The sequence below is a fragment of the Oncorhynchus mykiss genome, chromosome 18 (genome assembly GCF_013265735.2).
Source record: "Oncorhynchus mykiss isolate Arlee chromosome 18, USDA_OmykA_1.1, whole genome shotgun sequence".
Lineage (NCBI taxonomy): Eukaryota > Metazoa > Chordata > Actinopteri > Salmoniformes > Salmonidae > Oncorhynchus > Oncorhynchus mykiss.
Window position 1 is genome coordinate 66,080,208 of NC_048582.1, and position 11,771 is coordinate 66,091,978.

The 11,771-nt window shown below is 39.6% G+C and overlaps 1 long non-coding RNA gene across 1 annotated transcript in view; it reads right to left on the reverse strand.

Moving 5' to 3' along the window:
• Positions 1–246: 246 nt before the first annotated feature.
• Positions 247–11,771, reverse strand: part of LOC118941206 — a 14,096-nt gene continuing 2,571 nt past the window's right edge. The window contains exons 1-2 of the long non-coding RNA XR_005037534.1: positions 11,457–11,771; positions 247–2,430 (exon numbers count right to left, since the gene is read on the reverse strand). The exon at positions 11,457–11,771 is cut by the window's right edge and continues 2,571 nt beyond it. This is a non-coding gene — a long non-coding RNA (uncharacterized LOC118941206). The remainder of the gene's footprint in view (positions 2,431–11,456) is intronic.

Genomic DNA, 11,771 nt, shown 5'->3' on the forward strand with positions numbered 1-11,771 from the left:
GGGCCTGCCTGATATTCAGAAATACTATTTGACATTTAATGCAAGGTACCCTCTTAAATGGGCTAATAACAATGATCCCACTCCTTGGGTGATCATAGAACAAGAGGTATTAGACATGAACCAATGTTCCTTGTCTCTTCGGGCCTTGTGGTACAATCCAAAATACTGGGAGTGTAACAGGTTTGTTCTTCCTCCTCCTCTGAGGAGGAGTAGTAGGAAGGATCGGAGGACCAAAATGCAGCGTGGTATGTATCCATAATGTCATTTAATGGAAAAATGAATACAAAATTACAAAAAAGACCAAGAGAATCAAAATGAAAACCCGAAAAAGTCCCGAAGGGTGCAAACACTGAAACGGAAAAATAATCACCCACAACTCAGGTGAAGGTGAAACCAGGCTGCCTAAGTATGGTTCTCAATCAGGGACAACGATTGACAGCTGCCTCTGATTGAGAACCATACCAGGCCAAACACAGAAATCCCAAATTATAGAAAAAAGAACATAGACTGCCCACCCCACCCCAAGGAAACCTTTAGTAAATAGAGAATGGGAAGCTAAAGGAAAAGTTTAGTAAATAGAGAATGGGAAGCTAAAGGAAACCTTTAGTAAATAGAGAATGGGAAGCTAAAGGAAAAGTTTAGTAAATAGAGAATGGAAGATAAAGGAAACCTTTAGTAAATAGAGAATGGGAAGCTAAATTAAACTTTAGTAAATAGAGAATGGAAGCTAAAGGAAAAGTTTAGTAAATAGAGAATGGAAGCTAAAGGAAAAGTTTAGTAAATAGAGAATGGAAGCTAAAGGAAAAGTTTAGTAAATAGAGAATGGGAAGCTAAAGGAAACCTTTAGTAAATAGAGAATGGGAAGCTAAATTAAACTTTAGTAAATAGAGAATGGAAGCTAAAGGAAACGTTTAGTAAATAGAGAATGGAAGCTAAAGGAAAAGTTTAGTAAATAGAGAATGGAAGCTAAAGGAAAAGTTTAGTAAATAGAGAATGGGAAGCTAAAGGAAACCTTTAGTAAATAGAGAATGGAAGCTAAAGGAAAAGTTTAGTAAATAGAGAATGGGAAGCTAAAGGAAAAGTTTAGTAAATAGAGAATGGTAAACTAAAGGAAACCTTTCGTAAATAACGAATGGGAAGCTGAAGGTATTTCCATGGACTCTGATTTGCATGCGTAAGTCAACTTGATGAAATCCTTAATAACTCCAGCTCTTCGGTATGCCATGCTGCTGAGAACAGTAGACCTTTCTCCTGAAACATGGGAAAATATCTGAAAGACATGTACAAAGTGTCCAATTCTGTTCAGAATAAATTAATCCATTTAACATTTCTGCATAGATGACATCTAAACTCCTAGGCTGGGCCTGTATTTTTCTGTATTTTCAGTATATGGCTATTTATATGCATGTACGTGTGCACTACTAGTTGGGCCAGTAACCGAAAGGTTGCTGGATCGAATCCCCGAGCTGTCGAGGTAAAAATATGTCGTTCTGCCCCCGAGCAGAGCAGTTAACCCACTGTTCCCCGGGCACCGATGTGTATTAAAAGTAATGCCCTTCCTTCACCATCCCATAATGTTAACACTATCTGATGGTTTATGAGAATGGATGATCTGCTTTTGTGTTCGTAAGTGACACATCTATTGAATTTATTCAATAGGTTAACTATAGAGCTGAAAAAAATTATATCAAAATATTATAAAATAAACATAATACTTTTTTTTTTTCAGTATCAGTGAGGTTCTCTGCTGTTTCAATCAAGGTGAAGCTTTAAGGGATGTATTTTTGGGGTTCCGCTTTTCAAAGAGAGATTCCTCTGTAGTGGGGAATAGAGTGTTGAGGTAATGTCCGTTCCAGAACATCGGTCTGTCCTTCCACACAGCCAGCCGTGTCACAGGGTTCTGGAATGACTGAAAGACAGGGGTTCCAGTCTGCACCGCAGACATTCCACGCAGAGATCGTCCCTAAAACACACACACATACATCACACGCACACGGACACACACGCACACACACATCACACACATACACACATCACACACACACACTGGCACATATCCCACAACCCGGACAACAAAACCTTCTCCGTGTTTCTCGTACACACACACGCACACGTAGTCATGCATGAGTGCACACGCACACTTGTTTCCTCATCCCATCCACACCTGTCCAGCAGTCAGACCCAAAAGTCAGCCGGTAATGGCCCTTTATCCTCAGTGGAAGCCAAGCCAGTAAACCATGTTCAGGTTCATGTCCAGCCTCCAGTCCTTCCCCTTGGTTGAGGTGAACCAGGATGAGCCAAACACATGTTGGCTTTCCTTGTTCTGTGAAACGTTCCAATCCCTTCCTCTGCTGTCCCCACATTCCCGTTTGGATGGACAGACGATTCCAGTAAACTTGTGTTTTTCGTCAGCTGTGTTTCGTCCGGCCACTTTGGAGAAACACAAATCAGTGAATACCCAGACTGTCACCTGACCGCAAAACAAACGGCTTAGCTGACTCATCAGTTCCTCTGTCATCCTGCTTTCTGACCGACTGCTCTGTATGTAGCCCTTCAAAAACAAACTGTCAAATCTGAAGCATATGTAAGCCTGTGTTACTTTGTGTTACTGTGTTACTTTGTCATGCTGGTAATATCAACTCCACTACGATATACACATGGTTACACATCATCTTGTGGTATATATCAAACAGGATATGCTATGTATGAAGATATATATGCTTTACATTCTGTTGTGCTAATATGCTTGGGATGAATTACCTTTTTAAAGTGATTATCATTTAACCTTTATTTAACCGGACAAGTCAGTTTAAGAACTAATTCTTATTTACAATGACGGTATACCGGGGAACAGTGGGTTAACTGCCTTGTTCAGGGGCACAGTGGGTTAACTGCCTTGTTCAGGGGAACAGTGGGTTAACTGCCTTGTTCAGGGGAACAGTGGGTTAACTGCCTTGCTCAGGGGAACAGTGGGTTAACTGCCTTGTTCAGGGGAACAGTGGGTTAACTGCCTTGTTCAGGGGAACAGTGGGTTAACTGCCTTGCTCAGGGGAACAGTGGGTTAACTGCCTTGTTCAGGGGAACAGTGGGTTAACTGCCTTGTTCAGGGGAACAGTGGGTTAACTGCCTTGTTCAGGGGAACAGTGGGTTAACTGCCTTGTTCAGGGGAACAGTGGGTTAACTGCCTTGTTCAGGGGAACAGTGGGTTAACTGCCTTGTTCAGGGGAACAGTGGGTTAACTGCCTTGTTCAGGGGAACAGTGGGTTAACTGCCTTGTTCAGGGGAACAGTGGGTTAACTGCCTTGTTCAGGGGAACAGTGGGTTAACTGCCTTGTTCAGGGGAACAGTGCGTTAACTGCCTTGTTCAGGGGAACAGTGGGTTAACTGCCTTGTTCAGGGGCATAAGGACAGATTTTTACTTTGTCAGCTCGGTGATTCTTTATACTTTTGTATGAACTATAGTACATTCCTGATAAACTGTCTGTTCCTTTTCTAAAGATCATATTTGTTACTGTTGTTCCACGCCTCCCTTTCACAGCCCACGTTGTCTAAGTGGTGGAGGGGGAGGCCCTGCTAAGCTTTTATTTCTAAAAGATATCTGTGAATTATGGAGGTTGACATTCATGTTCTATTCCTGTGGGGGAACCCCACCAAAGATCTGAGGTGGTCCCGTTCATTTCAGGCCCGTGCAGAGACACGCGATATGATGTAAGCCATAGCACTGTGAATGGCTGTGGTTGGAGTTCTGGAACCTTTGGAGTCTACCCTCCCTCCCCACCTCACTCTTTCTCTCTCTCTCTCTCTCTCTCTCCCTCCCTCCCTCCCTCCCTCCCTCCCTCCCTCCCTCCCTCCCTCCCTCCCTCCCTCACGCCATCCCTCCCTCCCTCCCTCCCTCACTCCATCCCTCCCTCCCTCACTCCATCCCTCCCTCCCTCCCTCCCTCCCTCCCTCCCTCACTCACTCACTCACTCACTCACTCCCTAGCTTAATAAATTAGGTTTGCCTCTACTGTATCTATACACTAACTCATGGCTGTGGAAAGACCAGGGATGAATTGATTCATTGGACATTCTCGATTCTTCATGAGAGGAAATGGATAACTGCTCATTTTTTAGGGCGTTGCCAACTTGGATAAGTGCAGAAAAGCAAAGGAGAAGGAACATAACTCATAACGAGAAACTCAACCTGAGATTGATTTAGCTCTAATGGCAATCAGATTAGGAGGGACTCAGCCTGAGATTAAATTGGCTCGTCCCGCTTTGGGTTGCGTGGAGTGAATGAGCTCCACCCTGAGGTTGGAATGTTGCTCTTATCTCCACGTTCCAATTTTCCCCCTTTAATCCCAGATGAGTTTGGGAAGCATCGGCTGACTCAGTGTTTCTTTGAGCCTTGCATTTATGGTATCTATTTGCTGCTTTGGTGGTGAAGGAGAAGTAAGATGAGGAGGAGGAGGTGGTGGTGGTGGAGGAGGAGGAGGAGCAGAACAGAGATGATGCTGGCGAGGATTGTTGAGTAAGTCAGAACAGAGAAGATGCTAAAGATGATTGGTGAGTCAGTCAGAACAAAGGATATGCTAAAGAGGATTGGTGAGTCAGTCAGAACAGAGGAGATGATTGGTGAGCCAGTCAGAACTGCAGTGAGGCTGCCAGCTGCAGCTTGTTAAGGAGTTAAAGTGTGAAGGTGGCCGTAAACTGCAGTCTGAGACATCCAAGCGGTGTTCATGTCAAAAGAGAGATTGGGTGTGCATCCCAAAAGCCTCCCCCCTATTTCCCATTAAGTGCACTACTTTTGACCAGAGCCCCCTAGGGTCAGGTCCTAAGTAGTGTATTATATAGTAGTGTATTATATAGTAGTGTATTATATAGTAGTGTATTATATAGTAGTGTATTATATAGTAGTGTATTATATAGTAGTGCATTATATAGTAGTGTATTATATAGTATAGTATTATATAGTAGTGTACTATATAGTAGTGCATTATATAGTAGTGTATTATATAGTATAGTATTATATAGTAGTGCATTATATAGTAGTGTATTATATAGTAGTGTATTATATAGTAGTGTATTATATAGTAGTGCATTATATAGCAGTGTATTATATAGTATAGTATTATATAGTAGTGTATTATATAGTAGTGCATTATATAGTAGTGTATTATATAGTAGTGCATTATATAGTAGTGTATTATATAGTAGTGTATTATATAGTAGTGTATTATATAGTAGTGTATTATATAGTATAGTATTATATAGTAGTGCATTATATAGTAGTGTATTATATAGTAGTGTATTATATAGTAGTGCATTATATAGTAGTGTATTATATAGTAGTGTATTATATAGTAGTGTATTATATAGTAGTGTATTATATAGTAGTGCATTATATAGTAGTGTATTATATAGTAGTGTATTATATAGTAGTGTATTATATAGTAGTGCATTATATAGTAGTGTATTATATAGTAGAGTATTATATAGTAGTGCATTATATAGTAGTGTATTATATAGTAGTGTATTATATAGTATAGTATTATATAGTAGTGTATTATATAGTAGTGCATTATATAGTAGTGTATTATATAGTATAGTATTATATAGTAGTGTACTATATAGTAGTGCATTATATAGTAGTGTATTATATAGTATAGTATTATATAGTAGTGTATTATATAGTAGAGTATTATATAGTAGTGTATTATATAGTAGTGTATTATATAGTAGTGCATTATATAGTAGTGCATTATATAGTAGTGTATTATATAGTAGTGCATTATATAGTAGTGTATTATATTGTAGTGTACTGTATAGTAGAGTATTATATACTAGTGTATTATATAGTAGTGTATTATATAGTAGTGTATTATATAGTATAGTATTATATAGTAGTGCATTATATAGTAGTGTATTATATAGTAGTGTATTATATAGTAGTGTATTATATAGTAGTGTATTATATAGTAGTGCATTATATAGTAGTGTATTATATAGTAGTGTATTATATAGTAGTGTATTATATAGTAGTGCATTATATAGTAGTGTATTATATAGTAGAGTATTATATAGTAGTGCATTATATAGTAGTGTATTATATAGTAGAGTATTATATAGTAGTGCATTATATAGTAGTGTATTATATAGTAGAGTATTATATAGTAGTGCATTATATAGTAGTGTATTATATAGTAGTGTATTATATAGTAGTGTATTATATAGTAGTGTATTATATAGTAGTGTATTATATAGTAGTGTATTATATAGTAGTGTATTATATAGTAGTGCATTATATAGTAGTGCATTATATAGTAGTGTATTATATAGTAGTGCATTATATAGTAGTGTATTATATAGTAGTGTATTATATAGTAGTGCATTATATAGTAGTGTATTATATAGTAGTGTATTATATAGTAGTGTATTATATAGTAGTGCATTATATAGTAGTGTATTATATAGTAGAGTATTATATAGTAGTGCATTATATAGTAGTGTATTATATAGTAGAGTATTATATAGTAGTGTATTATATAGTAGTGTATTATATACTAGTGCATTATATAGTAGTGTATTATATAGTATAGTATTAAATAGTAGTGTATTATACAGTAGTGTATTATATAGTAGTGTATTATATAGTATAGTATTAAATAGTAGTGTATTATACAGTAGTGTATTATACAGTACTGTACTATATAGTAGTGTATTATATAGTAGTGCATTATATAGTAGTGTATTATATAGTAGTGTACTATATAGTAGTGTATTATATAGTAGTGTATTATATAGTGAACAGGGTACCATGTGGGATGGACCCATTGTACGATAGTCTCACATCAGGCCAATAGAGCCAGGATGAGAGGAGTCACTGTGGGGAATAAAGTAGAGACGGATGGTGCTTGAACTCTACATGAACTCATCTTACTTCACGGCCATAAAGGAAACATGTATTGTGCTGTGGACTAGAGGGAAACATTACAAAAGCAATACAACGACAGACCTAAAAGACAATAGGAAGCCCCCTGTGTAGAGTTACTCACTGACTGGTATTTCCTATAGGTTTAATAAGAGACAAAAGGAAGCCCCCTGTGTAGAGTTACTCACTGACTGGTATTTCCTATAGGTTTAATAAGAGACAATAGGAAGCCCCCTGTGTAGAGTTACTCACTGACTGGTATGTCCTATAGGTTTAATAAGAGACAATAGGAAGCCCCCTGTGTAGAGTTACTCACTGACTGGTATTTCCTATAGGTTTAATAAGAGACAATAGGAAGCCCCCTGTGTAGAGTTACTCACTTATCTGTATTTCCTATAGGTTTAATAAGAGACAATAGGAAGCCCCCTGTGTAGAGTTACTCACTTATCTGTATTTCCTATAGGTTTAATAAGAGACAATAGGAAGCCCCCTGTGTAGAGTTACTCACTGACTGGTATTTCCTATAGGTTTAATAAGAGACAATAGGAAGCCCCCTGTGTAGAGTTACTCACTGACTGGTATTTCCTATAGGTTTAATAAGAGACAAAAGGAAGCCCCCTGTGTAGAGTTACTCACTGACTGGTATTTCCTATAGGTTTAATAAGAGACAATAGGAAGCCCCCTGTGTAGAGTTACTCACTGACTGGTATTTCCTATAGGTTTAATAAGAGACAAAAGGAAGCCCCCTGTGTAGAGTTACTCACTTATCTGTATGTCCTATAGGTTTAATAAGAGACAATAGGAAGCCCCCTGTGTAGAGTTACTCACTGACTGGTATTTCCTATAGGTTTAATAAGAGACAAAAGGAAGCCCCCTGTGTAGAGTTACTCACTGACTGGTATTTCCTATAGGTTTAATAAGAGACAATAGGAAGCCCCCTGTGTAGAGTTACTCACTGACTGGTATTTCCTATAGGTTTAATAAGAGACAATAGGAAGCCCCCTGTGTAGAGTTACTCACTGACTGGTATTTCCTATAGGTTTAATAAGAGACAAAAGGAAGCCCCCTGTGTAGAGTTACTCACTTATCTGTATGTCCTATAGGTTTAATAAGAGACAATAGGAAGCCCCCTGTGTAGAGTTACTCACTGACTGGTATTTCCTATAGGTTTAATAAGAGACAAAAGGAAGCCCCCTGTGTAGAGTTACTCACTGATCTGTATTTCCTATAGGTTTAATAAGAGACAATAGGAAGCCCCCTGTGTAGAGTTACTCACTGACTGGTATGTCCTATAGGTTTAATAAGAGACAATAGGAAGCCCCCTGTGTAGAGTTACTCACTGATCTGTATTTCCTATAGGTTTAATAAGAGACAATAAGATATCCCCTGTGTAGAGTTACTCACTTATCTGTATTTCCTATAGGTTTAATAAGAGACAAAAGGAAGCCCCCTGTGTAGAGTTACTCACTTATCTGTATGTCCTATAGGTTTAATAAGAGACAATAGGAAGCCCCCTGTGTAGAGTTACTCACTTATCTGTATGTCCTATAGGTTTAATAAGAGACAATAAGATACCCCCTGTGTAGAGTTACTCACTTATCTGTATTTCCTATAGGTTTAATAAGAGACAATAGGAAGCCCCCTGTGTAGAGTTACTCACTGACTGGTATTTCCTATAGGTTTAATAAGAGACAATAGGAAGCCCCCTGTGTAGAGTTACTCACTGACTGGTATTTCCTATAGGTTTAATAAGAGACAATAAGAAGCCCCCTGTGTAGAGTTACTCACTGACTGGTATTTCCTATAGGTTTAATAAGAGACAAAAGGAAGCCCCCTGTGTAGAGTTACTCACTGACTGGTATTTCCTATAGGTTTAATAAGAGACAATAGGAAGCCCCCTGTGTAGAGTTACTCACTGACTGGTATTTCCTATAGGTTTAATAAGAGAGAAAAGGAAGCCCCCTGTGTAGAGTTACTCACTGACTGGTATTTCCTATAGGTTTAATAAGAGACAAAAGGAAGCCCCCTGTGTAGAGTTACTCACTTATCTGTATTTCCTATAGGTTTAATAAGAGACAATAGGAAGCCCCCTGTGTAGAGTTACTCACTGACTGGTATTTCCTATAGGTTTAATAAGAGACAATAGGAAGCCCCCTGTGTAGAGTTACTCACTTATCTGTATTTCCTATAGGTTTAATAAGAGACAATAGGAAGCCCCCTGTGGAGAGTTACTCACTGACTGGTATTTCCTATAGGTTTAATAAGAGACAATAGGAAGCCCCCTGTGTAGAGTTACTCACTTATCTGTATTTCCTATAGGTTTAATAAGAGACAATAGGAAGCCCCCTGTGTAGAGTTACTCACTGACTGGTATTTCCTATAGGTTTAATAAGAGACAATAGGAAGCCCCCTGTGTAGAGTTACTCACTGACTGGTATTTCCTATAGGTTTAATAAGAGACAATAGGAAGCCCCCTGTGTAGAGTTACTCACTGACTGGTATTTCCAATAGGTTTAATAAGAGACAATAGGAAGCCCCCTGTGTAGAGTTACTCACTTATCTGTATTTCCTATAGGTTTAATAAGAGACAAAAGGAAGCCCCCTGTGTAGAGTTACTCACTTATCTGTATTTCCTATAGGTTTAATAAGAGACAATAGGAAGCCCCCTGTGTAGAGTTACTCACTGACTGGTATTTCCTATAGGTTTAATAAGAGACAATAAGAAGCCCCCTGTGTAGAGTTACTCACTGACTGGTATTTCCTATAGGTTTAATAAGAGACAATAGGAAGCCCCCTGTGTAGAGTTACTCACTTATCTGTATTTCCTATAGGTTTAATAAGAGACAATAGGAAGCCCCCTGTGTAGAGTTACTCACTGACTGGTATTTCCTATAGGTTTAATAAGAGACAATAGGAAGCCCCCTGTGTAGAGTTACTCACTGACTGGTATTTCCTATAGGTTTAATAAGAGACAAAAGGAAGCCCCCTGTGTAGAGTTACTCACTGACTGGTATTTCCTATAGGTTTAATAAGAGACAAAAGGAAGCCCCCTGTGTAGAGTTACTCACTTATCTGTATTTCCTATAGGTTTAATAAGAGACAAAAGGAAGCCCCCTGTGTAGAGTTACTCACTTATCTGTATTTCCTATAGGTTTAATAAGAGACAATAGGAAGCCCCCTGTGTAGAGTTACTCACTTATCTGTATTTCCTATAGGTTTAATAAGAGACAATAGGAAGCCCCCTGTGTAGAGTTACTCACTGACTGGTATTTCCTATAGGTTTAATAAGAGACAATAGGAAGCCCCTTGAGCAGAGTTCTGTACTCACTGACTGGTATTTCCTATAGGTTTAATAAGAGACAATAGGAAGACCCTTGAGCAGAGTTCTGTACTCAATGGTATTTCCTATAGGTTTAACGGCTTGCAGTGAAAACCTATATTACCGTCCAATGAAAAATTACATTTGAAACAATGAAGGTTATCTCCATTGGAATTAAATCTGTTGCTTGTGAATATTGGTTTAGATCAGATATGATCAAAGAGAATGCATGGGCTCTGGTCTAAAGTAGTGCACTATATAGGGCTCTGGTCTAAGGTAGTGCACTATATAGGGCTCTGGTCTAAAGTAGTGCACTATATAGGGAATAGGGCTCTGGTCTAAAGTAGTGCACTATAAAGGGAATAGGGCTCTGGTCTAAAGTAGTGCACTATATAGAGAATAGGGTACCATTTAGGATACACCCATGTCTGGAGGACAGTGGATGATGTAGCTGCCCAGTAGCAGTGAATGTTTCACGTGTATTAGAACCATGCAGTGGTCATTCTGCAGCCGGCCGGCGCCACAAACAGCTACTGGTCCTGCTGCTGCAAATCAGTGAGTTGAATCACCTGAGGAGAGGAGATACATAAACTGCTTTTTTCCACCTGTCCCGCCCTGCCCTGGTAACAAAAAACACACAGGTTTTGTGAATGTATCTTACATAAGGAGACTGGCAGCCCCACACAGACTAAAGCCCATCATAGAGCCAAAGGGCATAACCTGAAGCAGCTCCCCATTGGGTCTGGGGCTTCCCGAGTGGCGCAGCAGTCTAAGGCACTGCATTTCAGTGCTCGAGGCGTCATTACAGACACCCTGGTTTGATTCCGGGCTGTATCACAACTAGCCATGAGTGGGAGTCCCATAGGGCGGTGCACAACTGGCCCAGCGTCGTCTGGGTTTGGCCGGTGTCCGGGTTTGGCCGGTGTCCGGGTTTGGCCGGTGTAGGCCGTCCTTGTATATTATAATTAGTTCTTAACTGACTTGTCTCGTTAAATAAAGGAGAAATAAAGGTTAAACAAAACAAATAATAACACAAATCTGGACCTGGAAGTCAGTTCCACTGCTGATTTACATTCTTCCTCTCTAATATAGGACTGATTTAGACCTGGGACACCAGGTGGTGCAGTTCATTATCAGGTAGAACAGAAAAACCAGCAGTCCTCCAGACCTCCAGGCTCAGAGTTGAATATCGCTGCCTTAGACAGACCCAATGGGCACAGCTCACCATAGGGCCTGGGTGTGTGTGAGGGAGCCAGGACCACGGGCCAGCCAGGACCACGGTTCAGCCAGGACCACGGGCCAGCCAGGACCACGGTTCAGCCAGGACCACGGTTCAGCCAGGAACCCCAGGACCTGATAGAACCCACGCACGCACACACAAACACACACCTCCTTCCTTCCTTCCTTCCTTGCCCCCCCACACACACACACACACACACTAAAAGCCCCCCAAGACACCTGTTAAGCCAGGCCAGGCAGAAAACAAGTTATATATGCATGTTAGGATAAATATGCTGAAATTAGTGGCGGTTGGAGGATT